The sequence below is a fragment of the Haliotis asinina genome, chromosome 3 (genome assembly GCF_037392515.1).
Source record: "Haliotis asinina isolate JCU_RB_2024 chromosome 3, JCU_Hal_asi_v2, whole genome shotgun sequence".
NCBI lineage: Eukaryota > Metazoa > Mollusca > Gastropoda > Lepetellida > Haliotidae > Haliotis > Haliotis asinina.
This window is the reverse complement of record NC_090282.1, coordinates 41415620-41443045: the sequence shown is the minus strand read 5'-3', so window position 1 is coordinate 41443045 and position 27426 is coordinate 41415620. Positions and strand designations below refer to the sequence as shown.

At 40.6% G+C, this 27426-nt stretch overlaps 1 long non-coding RNA gene across 1 annotated transcript in view; it reads right to left on the bottom strand.

Annotated features, from left to right (window-relative positions):
- LOC137278034 (uncharacterized) overlaps nt 1-12989 on the bottom strand; it is a 173767-nt gene extending 160778 nt beyond the window's left edge. Inside the window, exon 1 of the long non-coding RNA XR_010956639.1 lies at nt 12927-12989. This is a non-coding gene — a long non-coding RNA (uncharacterized lncRNA). The remainder of the gene's footprint in view (nt 1-12926) is intronic.
- Nucleotides 12990-27426: the final 14437 nt, after the last annotated feature.

Genomic DNA, 27426 nt, shown 5'->3' with positions numbered 1-27426 from the left:
ACAACTCTTCCAAGTCAATGTCGGAGAAGATAGCAGCCGCCGTTTCGTCGATATTTGTGCCAAGACGTGTGTTGTTGTTTGTTGTTTGATGCCGCACTCAGCAACATTCCAGCTGTTTGATGGCAGTAGATAATCGGGTCTGGACCAAACAATCCACTGAATGACGTCATGATCATCGATCTGTGCAGCGGGGATACGATGACATAGGTCAACCAAGATTGCGAGCCTGACCACCCGATACTCTTAGTCGCTTCATACGGCACGCATGGGTTGCTGAGGACCTATCATAAGCCGGATCTGCATGCCAATCTGCGGACCGATCACTATGGGCGAAGTTTCTTTTCACTTTTCTTCTTACGAGTTAGCGAGGGGTTCAAACAAGCATACCTGTGTTCCTTTTTTCCTTCCTATTTATTGTTACGGGATACGGGAATCTATATCTGACTTCCATTATTTTCTGTTACGGGTTACGGAAATCTCTATGTGACTTCCATTATGTTCTGTTACGGGATATGGCAATTTCTATCTGACTTTCATTGTGTTCTGTTACCGGATATGGGAATCTATATCTGACTTCCATTATGTTCTGTTACGGGATATGGGAATCTACATCTCACTTCCATTATGTTCTGTTACGGGATATGGGAATCTATATCTGACTTCCATTATGTTCTGTTACGGGATATGGGAATCTACATCTCACTTCCATTATGTTCTGTTACGGGATATGGGAATCTATATCTGACTTCCATTATGTTCTGTTACGGGATATGGGAATCTACATCTGACTTCCATTATTTTCTGTTACGGGTTCTGGAAATCTCTATGTGACTTGCATTAAGTTCTGTTACGGGATATGAGAATCTATATCTGACTTCCAGTATGTTCTGTTACGGGATATGGCAATCTACATCTGACTTCCATTATGTTCTGTTATGGGTTACAGAAATCTCTATCTGACTTCCATTATGTTCTGTTACAGAACATGGGAATCTATATCTCACTTCCATTATGTTCTGTTACCGGATATGGGAATCTATATCTGACTTCCATTGTGTTCTGTTACGAGATATAGCAATTTCTATCTGACTTTCATTGTGTTCTGTTACGGGATATGGGAATCTATATCTGACTTCCATTATGTTCTGTTACGGGATATGGGAATCTATATCTGACTTCCATTATGTTCTGTTACGGGATATGGCAATTTCTATCTGACTTTCATTGTGTTCTGTTACGGGATATGGGAACCTATATCTGACTTCCATTATGTTCTGTTACGGGATATGGGAATCTATATCTGACTTCCATTATGTTCTGTTACGGGATATGGGAACCTATATCTGACTTCCATTATGTTCTGTTACGGGATATGGGAATCTATATCTGACTTCCATTATGTTCTGTTACGGGATATGGGAATCTATATCTGACTTTCATTGTGTTCTGTTACGGGATATGGGAACCTATATCTGACTTCCATTATGTTCTGTTACGGGATATGGCAATTTCTATCTGACTTTCATTGTGTTCTGTTACGGGATATGGGAATCTATATCTGACTTCCATTATGTTCTGTTACGGGATATGGGAACCTATATCTGACTTCCATTATGTTCTGTTACGGGATATGGCAATTTCTATCTGACTTTCATTGTGTTCTGTTACGGGATATGGGAACCTATATCTGACTTCCATTATGTTCTGTTACGGGATATGGGAATCTATATCTGACTTCCACTATGTTCTGTTACGGGATATGGCAATTTCTATCTGACTTTCATTGTGTTCTGTTACGGGATATGGGAATCTATATCTGACTTCCATTATGTTCTGTTGCGGGATATGGGAACCTATATCTGACTTCCATTATGTTCTGTTACGGGATATGGCAATTTCTATCTGACTTTCATTATGTTCTGTTACGGGATATGGGAACCTATATCTGTCTTCCATTATGTTCTGTTACGGGATATGGGAATGTATATCTGACTTCCATTATGTTCTGTTACGGGATATGGGAACCTATATCTGTCTTCCATTATGTTCTGTTACGGGATATGGCAATTTCTATCTGACTTTCATTGTGTTCTGTTACCGGATATGGGAATCTATATCTGACTTCCATTATGTTCTGTTACGGGATATGGGAATCTATATCTGACTTCCATTATGTTCTGTTACGGGATATGGGAATCTTTATCTGACTTTCATTGTGTTCTGTTACCGGATATGGGAATCTATATCTGACTTCCATTATGTCCTGTTACGGGATATGGGAATCTATATCTGACTTCCATTATGTTCTGTTACGGGATATGGCAGTTTCTATCTGACTTCCATTATGTTCTGTTACGGGATATGGGAATGTATATCTGACTTCCATTATGTCCTGTTATGGGAAATGGGAACCTATATCTGACTTCCATTATGTTCTGTCACGGGATATGGCAATTTCTATCTGACTTTCATTGTGTTCTGTTACCGGATATGGGAATCTATATCTGACTTCCATTATGTTCTGTTACGGGATGTGGGAATCTTTATCTGACTTTCATTGTGTTCTGTTACGGGATATGGGAATCTATATCTGACTTCCATTATGTTCTGTTACGGGATATGGCAATTTCTATCTGACTTTCATTGTGTTCTGTTACGGGATATGGGAATGTATATCTGACTTCCATTATGTCCTGTTATGGGATATGGGAATCTATATCTGACTTCTATTATGTTCTGTTACGGGATATGGCAATTTCTATCTGACTTTCATTGTGTTCTGTTACCGGATATGGGAATCTATATCTGACTTCCATTATGTTCTGTTACGGGATATGGGAACGTATATCTGACTTTCATTGTGCTCTGTTACGGGATATGGGAATCTATATCTGACTTCCATTATGTTCTGTTACGGGATATGGCAGTTTCTATCTGACTTTCATTGTGTTCTGCTACGGGATATGGGAATCTATATCTGACTTCCATTATGTTCTGTTACGGGATATGGGAACCTATATCTGACTTCCATTATGTTTTGTTACGGGATATGGCAATTTCTATCTGACTTTCATTGTGTTCTGTTACGGGATATGGGAATCTATATCTCACTTCCATTATGTCCTGTTATGGGATATGGGAACCTATATCTGACTTCCATTATGTTCTGTTACGGGATATGGCAATTTCTATCTGACTTTCATTGTGTTCTGCTACGGGATATGGGAATCTATATCTGACTTCCATTATGTTCTGTTACGGGATATGGGAATCTATATGTGACTTTCATTGTGTTCTGTTACGGGATATGGGAATCTATATCTGACTTCCATTATGTTCTGTTACGGGATATGGCAATTTCTATCTGACTTTCATTGTGTTCTGTTACGGGATATGGGAATCTATATCTGACTTCCATTATGTTCTGTTACGGGATATGGGAATCTATATCTGACTTTCATTGTGTTCTGTTACGGGATATGGGAACCTATATCTGACTTCCATTATGTTCTGTTACCGGATATGGCAATTTCTATCTGACTTTCATTGTGTTCTGTTACGGGATATGGGAACCTATATCTGACTTCCATTATGTTCTGTTACGGGATATGGGAATCTATATCTGACTTTCATTGTGTTCTGTTACGGGATTTGGGAACCTATATCTGACTTCCTCTGTTACGGGATATGGGAATCTATATCTGACTTTCATTGTGTTCTGTTACGGGATATGGGAATCTATATCTGACTTCCATTATGTTCTGTTACGGGATATGGGAACCTATATCTGACTTCCATTATGTTCTGTTACGGGATATGGCAATTTCTATCTGACTTTCATTGTGTTCTGTTACGGGATATGGGAATCTATATCTGACTTCCATTATGTTCTGTTACGGGATATGGGAACCTATATCTGACTTCCATTATGTTCTGTTACCGGATATGGCAATTTCTATCTGACTTTCATTGTGTTCTGCTACGGGATATGGGAACCTATATCTGACTTCCATTATGTTCTGTTACGGGATATGGGAATCTATATCTGACTTTCATTGTGTTCTGTTACGGGATATGGGAACCTATATCTGACTTCCATTATGTTCTGTTACGTGATATGGCAATTTCTATCTGACTTTCATTGTGTTCTGTTACGGGATATGGGAATCTATATCTGACTTCCATTATGTTCTGTTACGGGATATGGGAACCTATATCTGACTTCCATTATGTTCTGTTACGGGATATGGCAATTTCTATCTGACTTTCATTGTGTTCTGTTACGGGATATGGGAATCTATATCTGACTTCCATTATGTTCTGTTACGGGATATGGGAATCTATATCTGACTTCCATCATGTATACTGCGTATCGACACATCCGTGGGTAGACAAGAATAACACTGAAGACGAGCTGAGATCAGTTTGTGAAGTAATAAAAGCGGTACGTCTCTGATGTGCCGTCCGTCGCCCATACAGGGGGATCGTTTGGATGTCAACTACTGTATTGTGATGGGTGGAGCACATACCTCAAAACCTGACATGCATGGATATTCCCCGTGTAATGTATTTATCCACAGTATGACAAGAGTGAGTACATTTACTTTTACGGTTTAAGCAATATTCCAGTAGCACGACCACTACGGGGGATACCAGAAATGGGCTTCACACAGTGTACCCATATGGGGAATTGAACGCGGGTCTTCGTCGCGACTAGCGAGCGTTTCAACCACTAGGCTACCCTAAATCAGGGACAGTGATTGAGTTAGTATGTTTTTTCGCCGCTTTAAGCAATATTCCAGCAATACCAAGGCGGGGGACATCAGGAATGGGCCTTAGATACCCATGTGTGGAATCGAACCCGGAACTTCGGTGTAAACTACTGGGCTACACCATCGCCCTAAATCACGGCCACTGTGTCACAGTCGTAACTCGCTGTCAGTTAACAGTCTTGTGTTGTCACTCTGTAGACGACTGGCATGGGAACTCGAATCAATTTGAAAGCTGATTTTCATGAGCTATTCTTTTAAAGAGGTATCGATGTGTTACCTAAAAAAATGACGCAAAGTAAATGACGTTCTTGAAATGTAATAATCGTTTATCGACGTTTTGTGACAACCAACTGCGTGGTTGCAAGAATCAATTAGTTATTTCCATGTGTCGCTTGTTGTACATCGCATGCCTCTGTGCATCACTGCATCACATTAAGTGGCGTGGCAGCATCCATCAATAGGGACCATCCTATTGAAAGCTCCAGTGTCCTGGAACTATCATACTACACGGAAACATGAAGCGTCGACGACGTCAACTGGAGTCTCTTTAAAGTGGTCGACTTTCATTTACTCTAAATTGAATCACCTGGACATGATTGCCATCTTCCTATTGCTTACATTGTGGGCGTAACAAGAGTTGTAACACAAAGATAAGTGTAATCCTTGCTCTGAGCAGGTTTTAACGTACACTGAACAGCAAAAGCAAGTTTCGAAGATGAAATGAAATCTCATTGAAGAAAGCGTTCATGTTCTATTACAAAAACATATACATATGATATGTATAAAAAAAAACAAAAGCAAAAGAAAATCAGTTGTGTTCCTTTTGCTGTTCAGTATATTATCAGATGAGCGGACCAGATTGGCAAAAAACCAACAAAAAACCCCAAAAAACCCAAAACCAAACAACCCAAAACAGTTGTGTTTCTTTTGCTGTTCAGTATATTATCGGATGGGCTGACCAGATTGGCAAAAAAACAAAACAAAAAAACCCCCAAAAACCAAACAACCCAAAACAGTTGTTTCTTTTGCTGTTAAGCATATTATCGGATGAGCTGACCAGATTGGCCAAAAAAAACCGAAAAAAAACCAATCCAAAACAGTTGTGTTTCTTTTGCTGTTCAATATATTATCAGATGGGCTGACCAGATTGGCAAAAGAACCCCCAAAAAAACCAAACAACCCAAAACAGTTGTGTTTCTTTTGGTGTTCAGTATATTACCGGATGAGCTGACCAGATTGGCAAAAAAAACCCCCAAAAACAAACAATCCAAAACAGTTGTGTGTTTTGTTTTGTTTTGGTTTTTGTGCTGTTCAGTATATTATCAGATGGACTGCCCAGATTGGCAAAAAAAACCCCCAAAAAACAAACAATCCAAAACAGTTGTGTTTCTTTTGCTGTTCAGTATATTATCAGATAAACTGACCAGTGGTGGAACATCTTGATCTAGCGGCCTCTGCATTTGGCATGGAAATCAGTGCTGAAAAAAGCAAGCTGATGACTAACAATACCCAAGGTATCACCCCAGAAATCAAAGTCAGCGGAACATATCAAATACCTTGCCTCCATGATACCGAACGAAGGTTAAGAACCTGAAATTGTGACAAGGATCGCACAAACAACAGCGGCAATAGCAAAAGTGCAAACTCTCTGGAGAGACAAGAACATGCGCCCAAAGATGAAAATTATGCACTCCCTTGCTCTGTCGGTCTTTCTATCCTCCTGTGAAACCTGGACAATCACCGTAGAGCTAGAAAGGAGGATCCTGGGAAATAAGGTGATGCTACGGAAAGATCCCAGGTATCCACGACACAGAACATGTGGGCACGTTTCCCGTTCAAGAGGCCTTGTTTTTGCCTGCCAGGTACAGTTTAAGTAGGCTGGAAACGTGGAAACCAGAGAAAGAGGTGGGAAGATATCGCACAGGAATGGACAGGACTGAGTGTGACAGAATCCCAGAGGGTGGTGGAAGACAAAGAGAGAGGTGAGAAGATAACGTGCAGGAATGGACAGGACTGAGTATGACAGAATCCCAGAGGGTGTTGGAAGACAGAGATACACGCAGGCAAGTGCTGGACGTCGTCCCAACGACATCCACAAAGTCAAGGGATGAGTGAAGTGATATTGTCAGCAATATAGGAGTAATCCGTGCTCCTGACAATGTTTAACATATTACCAGAGAGCAGTCAAGAAAACACTAGGCCTTCTAGGTGTTCTAGGCGATACGAATAACAAGCAGCATAGAAGATTAACTTTGTCAAAGAGTGAGTGTGTGAGTGATCTGTGTTTTAATAATGTTATTGTCTGTGTCAGGTTAGAAGCATCTCGATCAGCTTTAATACGTAAGTGTGATTCTAGGTAACTACTATGAATCTCACAACCTAAGACATATTTTTTGCATATTTTGTTTCCTGCAGTTTGTGAATAAATCTGCATTTATTGCAGATTTTGCTTAGTTTTTTTTAGCATACCGAGGTAGGCCAAACGAAAGGGGATCATGAGACTGGAACATAGCAAAATCCAATTGCTTGAGCGTGACAAATAATATTTCGAAAAATGAGACAAAAAATAACTGCATTTGAATCGATTTCTTGCTGATTCTACATGGGTCTTGGTCGTCCCTCGTATACCGGCACATTGCTACCAAAGTTGTGTTTTGCGTTATAAGCACCGATCGCCAGATGACGTATGTGGTGCCCCTAAGAGCACAATGGCACAACAGACGTATTGTGGCCACTTACTCTTCCCGCAATTCTTCGTTCCGCCAGATGTTGAAGGTTCAGGGGCAGCTCTTGTTGATTTGGTCGCAGACGTCGATATGGAGCGTCCAATAAATGTCCGTCGGGGTATCATAGGCGGGTCATGGGTGCGTGCGTGCATGCGTGCGTGCGTGCGTGCGTGCGTGCGTGCTATTTTGTACATGTTTACTGCACTTTGCTGTACCGCAACTAGGTGTATGCACGTATACGTGTGGCCACCATCTGGTTATATACCAACGGATTCGTGGGTTCTTTTAAGTGCACAGGGTTGTGTACTGCACACTAAGGTTTGTGGCAACACTGAAAGAGTCTGCACTAAAGTTGAGTCCAAGGTTTTTTACAGGCAGATTGTGAAATCATGAAAGACTGAAGTATACTGATTTGTGTTACACACAGTGACGCGAAATGGCGGACCCTCATAGTCATTTCACGAAATGACTGATTTCACAATCTGACTGCCACATGTATTGGAAATGGACTTAAATATACAAACGAACAAAGAAGATTATATTTTACGTTCGCTTCACAATCAGCATCATCGGTAAATTTTCTATAATTTTATTACTTTTAAACAAATGGTATTTTCGAAAACAAGACCATGATACAATATTCTTTAAGCACTGTCCACGACCCTAAATTAGAGCTGTAGGTGTTCAGTTTAACAATATCTTGAGTTATCAAATGCATCATTTCGAGGATAATGTGGCTATCTTGTTCGAACTAGAACAGTTCTTGAAACAAGTAATGTTGACTGTTCATTGATAAAATCCCTTCAAGATTAAAAATATTTCAAGCAAATTTCTTAGTTTCAAAAACTGACAATTACATAGGGATTATGCAATCAATGAGGATGTGAGAGAGCAATGGCATGAGAGACGCTGCTGTATCAGACAACTGCTTGGGATTTTGGAAATGACGGATTGTCTTTAAGGGGGCATAACTCTTACAACCCTTGCAATTCATTGCCTTTTCTTCCCACATATGCTCAGGTCTTTTTACACGATACACTATCCTCGTTAATCCACTGAAAAAGAAATATTATGGAACCATGTGTAATTCTGAAAATCCCTCCAAAGAAAAACAAAAATATTCCCAATAAACACAGCAAGGTTTGTACAGGTCAGTCGGTGTACGACGAAGTTACAATGGCGGATGAGGAAAGAGAATGTGCGTTGCTTCGTGACTGTGGATGGGACTGTCACTCTAACCATTTCCTTATTTCATCACACACCCGTCTGACTGCCCTGGGCGATGTGGCAATGTTGTCTATACATTATACATCAAGCCCCTACCCAGACTTCCTGGATGAAAAAAAGAATGTTTAAAATCATTTTCTTTCTATCTCTACAGTCAGGGCGGTAGGACCCTAATGGTTAGAGCCATACGGTCATCACACCGGGTTCGAACGTCGATGTATCGATCTAACGGTTGTCTTGATGTAAACACTGGTCCAAGCGTATTCCATTCTTAGTGAACATTTTATGCTTGTCGTCCCTTCAGCTTCCATAGCAGATATGTTTCTCTCTCTATACAGAATGTTATTGGTGATAAGAGCGTGAAGTCTCTCGAATTAGAGGAGGAGAATTCGGGATAAGGGTGCCTTTTATTGGTAGCGAGGAAATATCACTCGACCTAGTGATGTAGTATTCGGGATAAGAAGGCGCATTTGTCTAAGTTTGCCTGAAACACGAGTCGAATGTAAATACGCAATGCGTACGCGTTAAATACTTAACGAAACGCACGTACAATCATCCGTTCTCCTGAATTCGTATTCCGAGGCATTACTTACAAGTGTGCCGTGATGGAGATGTTTGAGTTTAGTCTACGTAGTGTTCAGCCATGAGTCCTAACTGACGTATGGTGAATCTATTAATCTTTAGATTCATCATTACCATCTGAAGACATTACACCCACTTAAATGATAAAATCCCTTCCATTCATACAAAACACCTGCTTCGTGCTTTTTGAAATAAAAAGAAATTAATTGTTCCGGGGTATGTTTTCCGAACATCGACAAGGTCATCGAACATCGACACAGTGGTAATTAATTATAAATGCGTGTCATTTAAGTTCGATGTGGTATCGTCCTGGCACATATATAACAATTATAGATAGAAGTGTTCTGAAGCCACAGGTTAGCACTGTCAGAAATATACGAATTTCAATGTGCTTTCATAATGAACGGTATTAATGTCTTCGGAGTAACTACCCGCTAGTGCAGCCATCAGTTAATCTTATCATTAGTTTATCTTGACTGTGACACACGTGGTCTACATGCAGGCTTGAGGTGACCTTTCGCCAATCTGGTGTCACAGCACCAGTTTTTAGAAAGAAACGTTAGGTCAATCGTAACCACGAGAGTTCTAAATCATGGATGCAGATCGTAGTCTTTAGACACGTGATCGAATGCTAAACTAACGTTGTATTTAGGGCAGTGATTCGTTATCTGTCATATTGATTAACACACAGACACAGCATGTGGAAAACATGGGTGTGTTCGCCCGCTGCTTCGTGCGTAGGTCAAATATACACGTTGCTTTGTAAAATGCAGTTAGCCATCTGTGACCTAGAATACTCGTTTTAAGATAGCTTTCGTGTTTACTACGTTATTAACTGAATCTAATTAGAGCATGATGTTGGACATAAACAATGAACGGTGATGAGTGCATAACATGTATTACTATATCTCATCACGCTAAACAGAAATATTCTTTGTAAATGTATATTTTGGCTATGGTCCAGTTAACAGAAAAAAATAGACTGAGGTTCGAACATTGGAATAAAAGAGAGAAGGAGATATAGGTTGAAGTTATAGGACATGAAGAATGGTAACTTTGTGAAGAAACCGCGGGGATAGTTTGTTCAACTTAGTTTTCAATCACTGGCGAGATTTATTGAAAACAATTCATTTCATTTTTCTGACCTCTTCGTGACTCAGATTTGTTGATAACATTACAAATTAAATGCTCACTCTAAAGAATATCGTTATTTTCTGTATCTTAACATTCCCCAGCAAATACACTGCACCGATGTGTGTATAACAATAAGACGATATAGGTCAACCAACCTTCCACCCCTTTCGTTTACAATGGCCTAACCAAACCTCATTTCAGGCGGGTCAGTTTCAGTTAAATATGCGAATACCGAAAAGCGTTCGTCCGTACAAATTTAGTTCTGGATGTGAAAGTATCTTATGACAGGTCAGCTACATCCCAGTGAATAAAACCCACATTTAAAAAAATCCCTCCTCACGCCCCTCCCTACAACCCCTTCCTTCTGACCAGCGTGCACCTGACTCACGCTCGCGCTATGCACAACACCGTCTTTGTGTTCTGGCGCAGATAGCCCACAAACGCTGAATGGCCCGCGGCGCTTGCCCATGCGATATGTAGGTCAACCGAAAATAGTTTCGCCCCCTCGCTCTCCCTCCCTCCGTAACCTGGCATAACCTTCGTGATATAGCGAATGGCCGACCGGAGGGTAGGGACCTGCAGCTTGCGCTCTACACCATTGTTGCTAGGTAACAGCTGCACTGGACAGGCTAAGACTTGATAGCATATACTCCATGCAGTGTTGTTTACGAAAGAAACTAGAACCAGCGAAGGACGAACGATTGTGTGCCGGTCAAGATGTTGGCACGCATGTTGGATGTAGGGTACTGACATCGTTGATAGACGTGTGAACTGTTCAGCAGTTACATGAATTTTTAAATAAATGATGGAAGAGAGGACAAAAATACGTCCTATAAATATAAAAATATACTTGATCTCTGATGGTGTTTTTTCCTATTTAATCAAAGAGGTATCTGAGATGTATTGATGTCATCTGGACGACAGCAGCAAGTCTTTAAAGACGGCGCTTTTCTGCGTGCAAACGTGATTATTAATTCATACCGGACTTCTCTTGAGTCAAATTCAGCTTTAATGGGTTTTATTTAGATTTGCACAATGTATAAACTTGGTGTGATGTTTTTATCCTTACTTATTTAACGAAATAAATAGTGAGTTGATGGAACAGACTGTATAGATTGTCGGACAAATACAATGTGGGCAGTTGGGTATAAGAACGTTGCATTGATTCATACAGATTCCACAGAAGGGATAATGAAGACATTCTCTATGTAGTATGAGTTGTTGTTCCGCGTATTCTCTCATAGTGGTTAGGCTTTACGTCACATCGGCGTTATTCCAGCCATATAGTGACGGCATTTGTAAGTATTATAAGTACCAAGTCCAAACGAGTTATTGAAAACAAATACCAACAACGAACATGTGTATTTATTACTGTATTATTCACAAAGAGGAAATGTCATAGACACCCCCAACCCCCCAAAAACCCTAAAAAAACAACCCCAAAACAAACAAAAAAAACAAAACAAGTAGCTAATCATTCACGTAACATAGCAGTACAATTCATGATACAGGTCAACTTCTGTCAGGTAGTTAAACAAACAGTTACCCACACGTCGTCATCTTGTGTCAAGTACTACTAATCCAGTATTAAGACTCTAGTCCATGTCCATGACGCATTTATGTGGCGGTGGCCGGGGTAGTCTAGTGGTTAAAGCGTTCGCTCATCACGCTAAAGACCCAGGTTCCATTATATATAGGTACAATATGTGAGATCCATTTTTGGTGTCCCTCGCCATGATATTGCTGGAATATTGCTAAACGCGACGTAAAACCAAACTCACCCATTCTGACTTAGAGATGGTTCGTAAATTGATTTTAGATAGTGGTGACATTTGAATTTTGCGATAAGTTCAGCGCATCCGGCCCAACCGGTGGGGCCCGACACAAACACACGCACCGACAAATATTGTAATAAACCGCGTTAATTAAAACCAGACGAAGTAAACTTATCCTCAGTACTTTTCGTACTTTACACTCCACTACCGTGTCTAACAAAACCTTGTGAGAGGTCACGTTAGGTAGCCTTTGAGACTGACTAATCAGAACACAGCTTACCAATTGCAAATCGCGAAAGTGCACATTCGCACATACCTTTTGAACTTTTTTCTCGAAAAGGTTCGTACCCGAACGATTCCGAATGTTATTTAGCGTACGCTCGCTTCCGGGTGATGCACACGGCGTACGTACAACCATGACAACGGTGAGTAAACAGTCGCTTAAAATAGTGTTTTTGGCAATATTCAAGGAAATCATCTTGCGGAAATATTAGGTAATGGTAACCATGTCAACAGAAACCCCAAAGTGTATATACTGCAGGTCAATTAACTGTGTTATATGCGGATTTTTGTTTTGGGGAGATCTGTGCCAGTGACCGGAATATTTTGAAAAACCCTCCGATCCCTAACTAGTAGCCGTTGTCTGATTGGTTAAATCTATTTAACGGTCTTGCGTTTGATTGGACGGCCATTGGTCGCTCAAAGGTTACCTGACGCGACCTTCTGCTTGGGTTTGTTAGACTCAGTGGTGGAGTGTAACGAAATACACTGAGACTGAGTTTACTTAGACTGTAAGTAAGGCAAATCATTAAGGAATGGGATCCGATATCATTCTAATGCATCAAGTATTGAAACATCGTTTACACCTTACCTCACTGAGATGAGAGCTGCACGACGGGTCTGTTGAAGTATTACTCGACACTCGGGAACAGTTGAATGTTAAAAGAATGCCTTGAAAGTCAAAGACATTCGTCTTGTCAAACTGACATGAAGACACATCTGTCACTGGTATTTCTTTGTGAAACAGAGGAGCCAAGTTCACTGGTTTCTTTTACAGACTGTGTTTCTACTCCAGGGCCTAGATTTTCGAAACTCTTTCAGCGCTAAGACAGGCGTGGGTTAATGTTAATGTATGGTACTTACGACTATCTTAGCACTAAGAGAGCCTCGAGTCCTGGAAGCTAGATCAGTGGCTTTTTATCTCTTTTGAAATCCGATCAACAAAATACCCTCAAGTTAAGGTTACACGTCTTGGCCAAATTATATTCTTCAATTTTAACCAATCTGATATGAAATCTCGGTTCATGTGCATGAAGACACTACAGGTATGGAACAAATACGCCATTGTTCAAGAAATGGGATGTTTCCTCTCGAGGTTGATAGAGGGGTAAACAAAGATGAAAAATCAAGTGTTTGGAAATCACGAGAAGTGATTATTTAAAATTATGAATTCATAAACATTCAAGCAAATCCCTGGAGTTGGCGGGATGGGGGGGTGGGGTGGTGGGGGGTGGGTGGGGAGGGAATCTACAAAATAATTATTCCTATTGTCTCAAATAGTTTACGTTAATATGAAGAAAGAAGCGTTCCGAGATGACATTAGGGTCATCTCTAAGATATGAATTTGATGGACAAGTACAGGTTGTTGTGGAGGTGTAGAAGACAGTAATAATGGAAAGGGGCATGTCTTCATGTTTTAGAGTCAAGCCCTAGTTCTTTAGTACTGATGCATGCATGGGTTTATCACGTCTCTTCCTCGGGCCTTATTCAAAGACGTGACTGCATTTCAAATGCCACTTACACTAAGTTATTTCATGTGTCCAAATGGACATTATTCTTTTAGAACTATGAACGTCAAGGCAATTAATCAATCACGTGTGCCAGCTAACACCAGTACCTAAGCTATAAGCAGCTATATCAAAAGTGAACGTGATTTCATGTATTGTGTCTGAGGACGTACATATCTAAATATAACTTAATACTACACCTGAAAGGCTAAAACTATAACCTCAAAGCCGCCACAAAGTAAGCTAGTATGAATTATTAATTATGAATTATATATTAATTTTGTTTCACACTGTAAGACGAACGATATCTATTCGTCGCCCTGATGCCATCAGAGGTAAAGTAAAGATAATAGACTATTGGAATTTATACTGAAGTGTATAAATACTACAACGGTATTCGTCCGGGTAGTCTGCTCTACATGATACATATTCGATTTAGCTTAAAATATTAATAGAAAGCGCTCAAGGAAACCAGCAAAAATCAAACTTTTCATATTTTTCTGTTCAACGTGTAAACGTAAGTTGCTGTTTACCAGCTTCCGATTTGACACGGACAGCATACCCCGTGATAGCACAGCAACAGGACAGACCTTTAAAATATACCATTTTATGTTTAATCGGTCGGAATGATTTTTGTTTTGGTTTGTGTATGTGTGCTTGTGTGCGTGTGTGCGTTGTAATACAATAGAAATGTTGTCGAGAACGGCGTTAAACAATATGCCAACATTGACACCTTTCCCTGTGGCAGTCTATCCGGAAGTGTGGTCAAACATGCATAGAATGTTGCCTTAGAACCATGTATAGCTCGGGAGGGAGTCTTGAATATAATCAGTTTGCAAAAATGTCACATCGTGTAGAGGATCATTCGCTAGCAGACATATCGACGTTGGAGCGAGACTGCTTGAGATAATCTCTCTTTGATGTAAACAGGCGATAAAATACGACATCCGCAGGTATCCCGAAAGGGCAAAGATAGTTAGACACAATTACGATGATGGACTCGAGTAATGATCTAGACCGTTTTCCCAAGGAACCGAGAGTGATTTTGACCAAACTCGTTCACTGGACGCTTGACCCTCCAGGACACAGATCTATAGTAGACTTCATATGAGATGCCTTTTAGAGGCCTAACTGGGATTCGAGGTGGGGTATTCGATGCCTCATTCACTTACTGGCTGCACCAGTACACATTCCGTAGACTTTCTTAATTAGAACGGCATGCATGCAGATGTGCCAGTTCGTTAGGTGATGTTCCTGAAGGGGAAGAAATGAAACATAAGTATTTTCGTCTGAATCAGTAATTTCTGGACAGCTTTCATTGGAGACTCAACAAAACCAAAATGTCTTCACGCAGCTATGAACATCTTCATCGTCGTCGTCATTTCTTCTTCCTATTATTATCATCAATGAGGATGGGCAATGATAGACCGAATTTAGAGTCCCCCAGTCCTTTTGCTGCTCGTTATAGGTGCTCCCTGATCTGCTCTATTTTTCCTACCGCTCAGCCATTACTGTAATGCTTCATCTAGGTTTTCACAGGTTCTCAAACATAGATACATTGGGGATCCTTTACATTTAAAAATGCATAGTTGCTTGTTTCAGTTAAAACGATTATTTACAGAAATTAAGCGTTTGTTTGTGATGGACGTTCTGACAAAACTCTGCATCCCCACAGTCTTTTCTATTCCTGTAATAATGAGAAATTTGTGTATGTCTTTGTTTTCAGTCTTAACTGAAAACATGTTCTGTTTCAAACACAACTCAAACACAAGTCACGGCTATATATATGCATATGTGTTTTATTCGGGCCGTCTTCTTTTGATCAATAAACACGCGGCGGGATGAATATGTATAGATCTTCTGTCGTCTGCTCGAGTGGACACCTGCATAGTTAAAATTGAGGACGGTCTTCCTTCTGAACACCATCTGTAGCAGAGATGCATGGCAGCTGCACAAAGGAATAGACACAGATTGTCATTGGTTTAAGACGCCACCTCGTGAGGACTTGGGTCAGTCAGCAGTGTAAGGATCCGCTGTTCGCGAGTGTGTGAATAATGGAGACGTCTTCACGTAGAGAGGTATTGTATCAGAGTAAATGATTGGAGTTTAACGAGACTGAGGTGTTGACACGGATGACCCTGTACGGTCCCCTGCATGTTAAATGAGCGAGCGAGTGTGGTTTTATGCCACTTTTAACATTATCCAGCAATATCATGGCGGGGAAACCAGAAACGGGCTTCATACATTGTACTTATGTGGGGAATTGAACCCGGGTCTTCGGTGTGACGAGCGAACGCTTTAACCACTAGGCTACCCCACCACCCTTCACGTTTACTGAGTAGCGCATTATGCATTACGTGTTGAAAAACCGATTAGAAAGTGTGACGTTATTCCTTTAGAAATAAAAATGAAAAGACAAACTGCCAATGTTCGTTTTTACGAGGCCGAAAGAGGCTTGAACATATTTGCAAATACTACTATTTAAACATACGTACGTACACACATGCGCTCACACGCACATGCACACGAACACGAACACACACACATATGCGCATTAAACCTACGTGTTCTTGGGAACTGGGATCCGTATAAAACTTTTATTTTTTTGTAAAATCGAGACAGTTGGCTAGCCTAGTGGGCAAAGCGTCGTCTCGCAGCGACAAAGGCCCGGTTCGATTGCTCACAAAGGCACAAATCCATTCTTGGTGTCCTACTCTGGTGTCGCTGGCATAGTACACTAAGCGGCATAAAACCCAGCTTACTCACTATTGTCATCATGTCATATCAATACTTCTATAGTTTGATATAAAGACAAGGCAGAACACGTGATGCTCTGTTCAATCTAGACTGCAGGTTCCATCTTCGTGGTCAGTCAGTTAAGTGCCTCTGCATACATCAAGCCTGGTTTCAGGGGTCTACTGCGTTAACACTTAGAGGTGTTAGCGCAGCAGACCTCGGAACCAGGCTAGCATACACCAAGCCCGGAGTTTTCAATCTATACCGCGGTGTGTCGGTGTTCAATCCCATCTCGATCTGCTTATAACCCACTTAACACAACAGTGTCGTGTCACCTGCGTGTCTTATCACGATCTCAACGGTTATATCCGGAGATAAAACAAGTTCTTTGTCCAGCAAATGTTGTTCTTAAAGGGAGTGGCATGGTGTAAGGACTAGAGAAGAACAACTGTCTTGTTTCAGTGTTGTGTTCTACTGTTACAAAACTCTGATGTCGGACAGGGCAAATTCTGTAAATTTGTTCATGATGCACAGACGCCTGTTGGGCGATAAAGAGGGTTGCGTTCGGGTGATTTTCAGCTGCATTTTCAAACTCATTCGAGCACTGTTGGACCAAAGGGGGCTTCGCGTTTCATTTCGCAGTCACCGCAGTAAACCCAAGTGTAGACAGTAGTAGTGTTAGTCTGGGGTTAAGTATAGGTCACTGATATTTATATAATGTGTGTCTTAACTCTACAAAGTCGTATATGTGTATAACAAAGTTCGTTATATCTATTAATTCGTTACAAGGGTTATGTATATCACGCTTATAACGAACCAATGAATAAAACGAATTTTTTGTTGTTTTTGGTCTCGTAATTGCTATATTTTAATGCGTAACGTAGAAAGAGATGCGGCTATAGCGAACAACGGCTATTACGATCTACGACGATAGCGAACAACGGCTATTACGATATACGACTATAGCGAACGACGGCTATTACGATCTACGACTATAGCGAACAACGACTATTGCGATCTACGACTATAGCGAACAACGACTATGACGATCTACGGTTATAGCGAACAACGGCTATTACGATCTACGACTATAGCGAACAACGACTATGACGATCTACGGCTATAACGAACTACGACTGCAACGAACAACGGCTATGACGATCTACCAGTATGACGATCTACGGCAGTTGCATCTCTTTATATGAAAGACCAGGGTCCTTGTTCAGGGCGAATATTTTTAAATTTACACAAGTTACTTCACTTGTCTGGGCACCATGTTTTCTTGTCCAGGTGTAATGACCCGTCCTCCTCACACAGACAGGTCAGGATGAGGGGGCGAAATCGATGTCTGTGGGATGTTACCCTTGCGCCAAACACCCCCTCTCTGATCAACAGATGCAGGGAGTACAGCGAGTATGTAGTCATACAGCCATGTCACGATAGACGTGTGATGGACGAGGCCCGAAACTTTGTAATGACTATCCTAAACGTCTTTACTTCGACACAAAGAATACTGACACGCATAACAATGAATAATTAATCCGGATATGTTCCCTGGGATTAGTATTGATTAAAGGGCTTTCAATACTCGTAGGTTTTGGGGTTATTGTGTACTGGTTACGGGAGATAAGAATATATATCTGACTTCCGTTGTGTACTGGTTACGGGAGATAACAATGTATACCTGACTTCTATTGTGTACTGGTTACGGGATGTAAGAATATATATCTGACTTCCATTGTGTACTGGTTACGGGATGTAAGAATATATATCTGACTTCCATTGTGTACTAGTTACGGGATGTAAGAATATATATATCTGACTTCTATTGTGTACTGGTTACGGGATGTAAGAATATATATCTGACTTCTATTGTGTACTGGTTACGGGAGATAAGAATATATATCTGACTTCCATTGTGTACTGGTTACGGGATGTAAGAATATATATCTGACTTCCATTGTGTACTAGTTACGGGATGTAAGAATATGTATTTGACTTCCATTGTGTACTGGTTACGGGATGTAAGAATATATACCTGACTTCTATTGTGTACTGGTTACGGGATGTAAGAATATGTATTTGACTTCCATTGTGTACTGGTTACGGGATGTAAAAATATATACCTGACTTCTATTGTGTACTGGTTACGGGATGTAAGAATATATACCTGACTTCTATTGTGTACTGGTTACGGGATGTAAGAATATATATCTGACTTCCATTGTGTACTGGTTACGGGATGTAAGAATATATATCTGACTTCCATTGTGTACTGGTTACGGGATGTAAGAATATATACCTGACTTCTATTGTGTACTGGTTACGGGATGTAAGAATATATATTTGACTTCCATTGTGTACTGGTTACGGGATGTAAGAATATATACCTGACTTCTATTGTGTGCTGGTTACGGGATGTAAGAATATATATCTGACTTCCATTGTGTACTGGTTACGGGATGTAAGAATATATATCTGACTTCCATTGTGTACTAGTTACGGGAGATAAGAATGTATACCTGACAGTCTAAGTAAACTTAGTCTCAGTGTATTTCGTTACGCGCCACCACTGAGTCTAACAAAACCTAGAAGAAGGTCGCGTCAGGGAACCTTTGAGCGACCAGTGACCGTCCAATCAAACGAGAGACCGTTAAATAGATTTAACCAATCAGACAACGGCTACTATTTAAGGATCGGTGGGACTTTCAAAATATTCAGGTCACTGACACAGATCTCCCCACACAAAAAAAACAACCGCATGTAACACAATTATTTGACCTGCAGTATATACGCTTTGGGGTTTCTGTTGACATGGTTACCATTACCTAATATTTCCGCAAGATGACATCCTTGAATATTGCCAAAAGCACCATTTTCAACTGAATGTGTGTTTTCTATATCTGTCTTCATGTATATACACTTGTCACAACTATCCTTTCCGTAACCAGAAATGAGCTTTTCGGTTTATACAGAAATTTCCAGATCGACAGGGTTAAACTGAACCCGAATTGGTTCAGAAAGTTTCCCTCTGGTTAGCACACAAACTCAAAGAGGGTCCTTTTTGACCAGGTGGTCGAAGCTGGCCAATGCAGGTTCGCTTGTCGCGAACGTGTCCTCAAATCTAACTCCTCTATAGGCAAAAGCGATATTGCAGACATGAGGCTGCGGTTTGTAAATAATCGAGACTGGACCAGACAATCCAGTGATCAACAGCATAAGCATCAATCTAAGGAACTGAGATACGATGGCTTGTGTCAACCATGTCCGTGAGGATGGCAACCCGATTCTGTCAGTCGCCTCTTACGGCAGACATGGGTTGTTGAGGACCAGGGCTAACCCAGATCTTCTTGTGTTTTCATCTTCATCTTCATATTGCTCATAAGTACTGTATAACCCCCGTCTGTGCTGCAAAGGCATAAAGGATATTATATGAGTGCCTATGTCGTATTATATTGACGACACGAGTGTCTAAATGTTACTATTTCCCGGGGGAGAGCGAGGGATATACCGATACTTAGGCACGAGTGTCGTAAACATTGTATGTTATGGGCACGAATATAATTTTCTGTTTATTACCGATGTCGTCAAATTGTGGTAAATAAACCCAAATCTACTTTCAAACACAGGCTGGCCACCCGCCGTTGCCGCATGTAAAACACGTCACAGAAGAAACGAGACGCCATAGCGTTGTTATGACGTCACGTAACCAACACAAAGTGATATTTTGCCCTAGGGCATCGTTTGAAAAAAATGAACCCCGATATGTTCGCCCTCGTAGGTAATAATGTACTATATCGTCCTACTCTTCACAGAAAGTAGGGGAACTGTACTTTCAATGTACGATTGTCGAAAATGGGGGATATGTGGAATTGAATCAATGTTGGTACAATAATAATGGATGTTTGAGAATGCATCACCACATGGATTTCATTCAAAGCAACGCTGTTTTTGTTCAGTTATCCCTCTTGTGACTGGAGTATGACATGAAAATTTCAGGTCTATCATTTTCAGTCAGTAGTGAGTGATTTCACCCTGAAAACCCTGATCATGCACAGATGCAAGAATATTGTGGAAAAAATGGTCTACAGTGATTTATTGACCTGCCTGTAAAACGTCAAGATTCATAATGACACCATATGCACGTGCAGGAGGCTCCCACGTTGTGTACGTGCTTCCCATGCATTGTGTTTGCGTGTGGGGATAACGTGAAATAATGGTGCATAAACAAGACGAATGTCATTGTAACGTTCCTCAATGGGTTTTCTTTCTACCAGACTTCAAAGTTAAGATTCCCCTACTTTTTTTTAAGAGTATAGATAGTACAGCTTAAAACATTCGCAAGTTCACTAGATACAGAACGTTCATTCTGCCATGTTATTGCGTTTAACGTAATAGTGTTTATCTCGCTTGTCAAACACAAATCTACACTAATCACCTGGGACAATGACTAATGATTCTGTTCACTCTAAAACAAGGGTATTAGTAATTTCGACAAATTTCCCAGCAGGTTTAAAATTGAAGTGGGCGTTATTTTGACATGTGCATGCTTCTAGCGACGGGCAACTATGTTAAAATAGAATATCTCGCCTACAGCTGAATAGTTTTTATACAAGTGATAACAACAGTCATCGACTATAGCATCAACATAGCTCATGCATGTAGCTAAGAGGTTTGAAATTTCTTTTTCCAGCACAAAATACTCTGGTACAGATTAATCTTCTTTCAGAGTTTTTTGTAAACAAATCAAACAGGCATGTTATAATTCATGTGTAAATACCATAGATATACCGTATAGCTTCTGTGGGTTCGATACCCACAATATATACATATTTCTAGTTTACATTTGTATCAGGAGGCGGGTTAGTCGACATGCACACTGTAATTTTAATACATCCTTACGGAATTTCTCGAATGTGCACTAATATTAATATTTCAAAAACACGTGTTTTGCAATTCTAAGGAATGTGAGGTTACTAATTGTGAACGAGGAACTAACGCTTGTGGTAGATCAATACGAAGATCGAAGTGAGATAATCACGTGACCTGTCATGCAGAGTCGTGTATTACATTTGGATTACTAGTATCTGAATATTAGCTGACATTGCTGCACATCCATCTTTCATTTTCTATGGTCGGAAAAGACATTTCTTTTGAATCTTAGATCAGACATGTAACATACAGGGAGTGTTGGGCTGCATATATGGGCAATATTCCTTTGTGTAACTCTTCAGTAAAATGGTGACTTGGTGACTTGTGGATACATTTGCGCCGTTTCTCAGGCTAATAAACAAACAACGATAAAAAATAAACAAATATATATACTTAACGAACAGGCCACGGTACTATTGACACTGTCCAAATATGTTACTGAAAGACGCGCCTGGAAAGATTTAAACACAAAGGATATAATTAGTTCACAAAATAACCATTTTAGAAATCAATTAGAGGGCAAATATCATGGATGACAATTTCTTTATTGTATGTCACAACGTTTCTGGGCTACTCTTTGCCTCTTCGTAAGGTGAATTGTTTTGTCATCGATAATATTTGTCTTACATTGAATACCAGACTAGCTATTCTCGAAACGTTCGTAGCTCTACGAACTTCTTAAGCCCATTATTAACACATTGGCTACGACCAAAGTTAAGAATTCTTAGGGCTACGAACGTTTCGAGAATAAAGGCCTAGCTTCTTAATGCCTCTGCAAAACATCGTGTTAAAAATCGTATTCTGAAATTAATTCTCAAATGGAACATGTAAAGCTATATTTGCAAGGCGGCACATGCATACTGACGTACAGAGAGAAGAAATGCAGTATCGTTATCGAGTGACACGTCTGTAACTGTTCCCTGACGACAGCTAGATATTGCTACTGCTTCCGCGGGCTCTTTGCCTTCGTTCTAGCTATACCTTCCTGAGCAACGTGTTACGTTTGTCGTCTATCGCAGCACCGTTGTCGTTGGTAGACATTTGCAGAAATACGAGGAAGACGGATGTGAACATTTAGAAGTGCTAGTCGTTTGTAGGTCATATCTGCACCGTGCTTATGCTCACTGAGCATACATAAATAATAAATCGTACAAAAATACTGCATTTGAAGAAACATTACATAGTTATTGTTGTTTGCACCTTTATTTCTTATCTCAATACAAGCTTCGCATTCTGTTAAAAGAAATACTAATTTTACTTGTCTAATAATGATTATATTTTTATGAGAGTATCAGAGTGTATATACGCGGAAAGCTGAATACGAGAACGGTTGAGAGTTCCACCAAATGGGATGGTGGGGTAGCCCAGTGGTTAAAGTGTCCGCTAGTCACACTGAAGACCTGGTTGATTCCCCAAATGGATACAGTGTGTGAAGCCCATTTCTGGTGTCCCCCGCCGTGATATTGCTGGAATTTTGCATAAAGACCACATTCACTCACTCACTCACTGACCAAACTACATACATCTCATGTTAATTATCTATGTATCGTTTGTCTGAATCTCTAATATTCGAGTATTAAAGAGGCCATGGGCCTATAGCAGATACCAATAATGGCATACATTTTTTTCTTCTTTTTGTTTGTTTTGCTAAGGATATTGCGAGGGTTTGAATATTCTTTTAACACCCCAGCGCCGAAATTTACACAGCGGAAAAAACCAGATATGTTGTTTTCATTCACGTTGGAATGAAAATTCAGACAAGACGGGTGATGAGAAACACAGCGACACGCGGTCAGCCTAGTAAGTATAGAGAACAGAAACTGTATTGCCTTATCCTGCAGGCTACAATATTGATCTTCCGTGTAACTCATGCTTTTCGTAAGAGGCGACTAACGGAGTCGGGTGGTCATGCTCGCAGACTTGGTTGACACATCATCGGTTCCCAGTTGTGCAGGTTGATGCTCATGCTATTGATCACCGGATTGTCTGTTCCAGACTCGATTATTTACAGACCGCCGCCATATAGCTCAAATATTGCTGAGAGTGGAGTAAAACTATATTCACTCACTCCCGCAGACATTTCGTCAAGAACAGTCCCGGGTAAAATTACAGCCTAAATATTTCATAAGCTTAAACCCTACTTTCACAAAAGTTGATGTAGTCTTCCCAGAGGATCTGCACATTTCACGATGTCATCAACATACAAATATAATATATATATACATAAACATTCCACGGCAGTGAGAAGCGTTCGCGTCAGCTATTATATAAATTATGTAAACTTAAAATGAGAAAGGTGGTGGGCTTATCATACAGTCTCTGACGGGTATTACCGAACCACGAGGACAAACCCGGCCTGCGACACCCAGTCTGCGGTATACATCACATTAGGCTGGAAGACACAACTCTGAAACTGTTTCCATGAATGTTATAGTGAATGAGTCTGTCCCACAGAACTATCATTTCTCTATAGGAACATATATGTAGCAGAATTAGTGCACATCTTTGATGAAGGAAACAAGACGGCTACGGGTGTGATTCGGTTTATTTGCTGACCTAGTAAATAGTTGTATCATTCCTTTTAACACCCTGAAATACAAAATAACATTGAATAAGATAATAATTAAAAACAGAACATTATTCGTTTAACATGCAAATCAGATTTTGGTGACTGCCAGAAATACACATTGTCTGAAATGAGAATCTCATAAACATGAACTGTGGACGAGTATGGCTAACTACCGGGTGCCTTCGGCTTGGATTATCAGAATAGTCTAGTAACTCCATTAAAACCAATTAAAATGCAGGTACCCGATTGCTACCTTAGCCTCGTTTCGAAAGTGAAATCAAGTACTTCCAGTGTACCTATCTCCAAATTTCACTCACTCATGAGAGTGATTTTGTTGGAGTGATTGCGTTTAGTTTTATGCCACTTCTAGCAATATTTCAGCAGTATCACGGCGGGGCACACCATCAAATGAGCTTCATATGGGTAGAACCAGGGAGACTATATACAGATTATCCCTGGTACATCCCCTGAAGAATCGAAACCCGAATCATCGGCGTGGCGACCAAACGCTGTAACCTCTTGTCTACCAATCGAACAAATGTACGTAGACGCAGATGCTCTTCACAGTCACAGTGCACGGTGCACCTGTACAAATACAGTGCATGTCGTCTTACGTCGGCGTAATAACAGGATGGCCACCTGCGGTAAGATAAAATCAATGTTGAAGGGTCTAAATCGTTAGTCATTTCTAATACAGGCTGTCTGGTGTTGTGTGAAGTCCATGTCTGCGAAAGAGTGATTATAAACCATGAGTGCAACAGAATACCCAGCCTTTGCTATCCCCAGAAGTAGATTTCATGTAAAAACTTTAAAATATATGACACGCACGCACGCACGCACGCACGCACACACACACGCGCGTGCATGTACAGATCAGAGACAAGCCAATGCGACTGTAACGCAGCGCTGAATACAGAAACATGGAGAATTTGTGTTTTCGTTTAAATTCACAAAGATTATTTGCACTTCATCCCTTGTCGATGCTTTTGGTCCGATGAGCTGATTCCTAACCTTTATGAGCAATTTACTGACGTACTGATAAAAGAGTCCTTGTATTAACGCGCCAGCTATTATCCATTTGTATCACTAGATGATGACTAGGCAATCCGGTGACAGATCTTATGAGCACAGACGAGGAATGATGACGAGCAGCCAGTCGTCGAGTCTGACCATCAGATCCATCTGGGGTCGCAGGATAGCCTAGTGGTTAAAGTGTTGCTCGTCACGCCGAATACCCTGGTTCGCTTACCCAAAAGCGGCGTAAAACCATACTTACTCACCATATTCATCTTTCTCGGAACCAGATCTTCATCAGAATCCCGAGATGGTGTTCGAGCAGAGTCATATGCATGACGTGCGCATAGTCATTAAATATGGGTTACATGCGATATCCACAGACATGTTCAGACGTTACCGACGGAAATTTAATTATATGTTATATATAATGCAGTGGTGTCTGTATAGTACATAGACACTATAGAGTGTATAGACACTTGACCCAAATACCAGTGCAGATGTTAATTATATATTTCATGTACACAAGGGTAATAACATATTAGGTCGGTGGAATAAGGTAACTCTTATGCCATTTTTAACGCAAAAATACATACTCCTCACCAGAACATTAGCAACAAGTATGTTCAGTATAATATTTTCATTAAACTCAATAGCGATTTTCGCCTACATGTTACCAAAAGGTAGCTCTTCAATTCACAAATTCAAAGCGATTGGAGAACGATTGGGAAACTTTGTTCCATATCTGAACCAGCGGTTACCCGAATTCAGCTACCGTCACTGGCTGATTCTGGACTTGACGTAAACGTCACTCCAATCCATCCAAAGTGTGCTTGATAGCGGGGACATATACCTTGCTGAAACGTGATCTTTCGTCTCTGTCCTTGAATGAACAGCTGCACATGATGCCTAATGATCTCATCAATACATCGCAGACCTGTCAGACTGCCATTGACAAAGACAAATTATGTCCGACCAAGACATGTGACGGCTCCCCATACCACAACGCTGGCCACAACTAGTCGACGTTAAACAAACAACGCGTCAGCATACCGTTCACCTCGCCGTCTGTTCATCCTTGCTCTGCCATCTGAACTGTCCAGATGAAATCTCGAGAACAAAGCACCATCCCAATCTTGTCTCCTGTACCGTGGGTGGCATCTGCACATGGCAAGACGTACCTGTCGTTGACGTTGGGGCAAAATAAAAATAAGACCGTATTGCAGGCCATTCGGGTCGGATGTTGTGATCCCACAGTCGGTTCCGCACTGTCCTGGAACTCACTGGACGTAGGTCATGAATGGTCCATGCGGTGAAACTGGCAGTCTGGAATCGATTCCTTAGATGGGTCAGTCGAAAGTGGTTGTTTTGATGATGTGAAGTCACGCTTTTCCCATTATGCTGAAAACGTCCCTAGAGAGATGAGATCGGCTTTCAATGGACATCAAAATGTTTGGATACTTTAATTCTTGGCAAGTTCCAGTATCCAGCATACCCAAGGCACGGAGATGCTGATTTTCTGTAAACCATGACGTACCTGTAGTTAAGGTTGAAATCTACGTTTTTCCACAACATTCTGAAGCTAAACAATAATCAACTGTTCTTCAATTTCCAGTATCAGGCGTTAAACTTCAGATGTGAAAAAGCATGCAAAAAGTGAGTAAGTTCATTATGCACAAAAAACTTGTGCCATGTGCGATATGTGGACTCTTTGATGCAAAGTGCTTTCCTACATGTTTATTTATGGTTATTTCTCTAACTTCAAATACCTTTTATTTCATGCAATGTTATGCACTGTTACTTTTTCGGTTAGTATCTATGAATATTAATAACTGTTGTACACTGCTCACGTTCACAGAGGACATTCTCGCTTCATTTCAGGACAGACTGTCGGGCATAATTGAGAGTTCAACTATGTTTGATAGTGAGTGAGTGAGTCTAGTTTTACGTCGCTTTCAGCAATGATAAAACAGACAGAGGCCATTTATAGAGATTATCACCCAAGACCGTGTGTCATACGACTTGTACACAACGAGTGTGAAATTTTGTATTGCCCGGTTACCAAATATGACGGCCCTCTTCATTGACGTTACAGGCTGAGATATACATGAGCAATGGTTGCTGAACAAAAGTGATTTTATTACATACGAGGATGAACATGTCTAGGTTCAT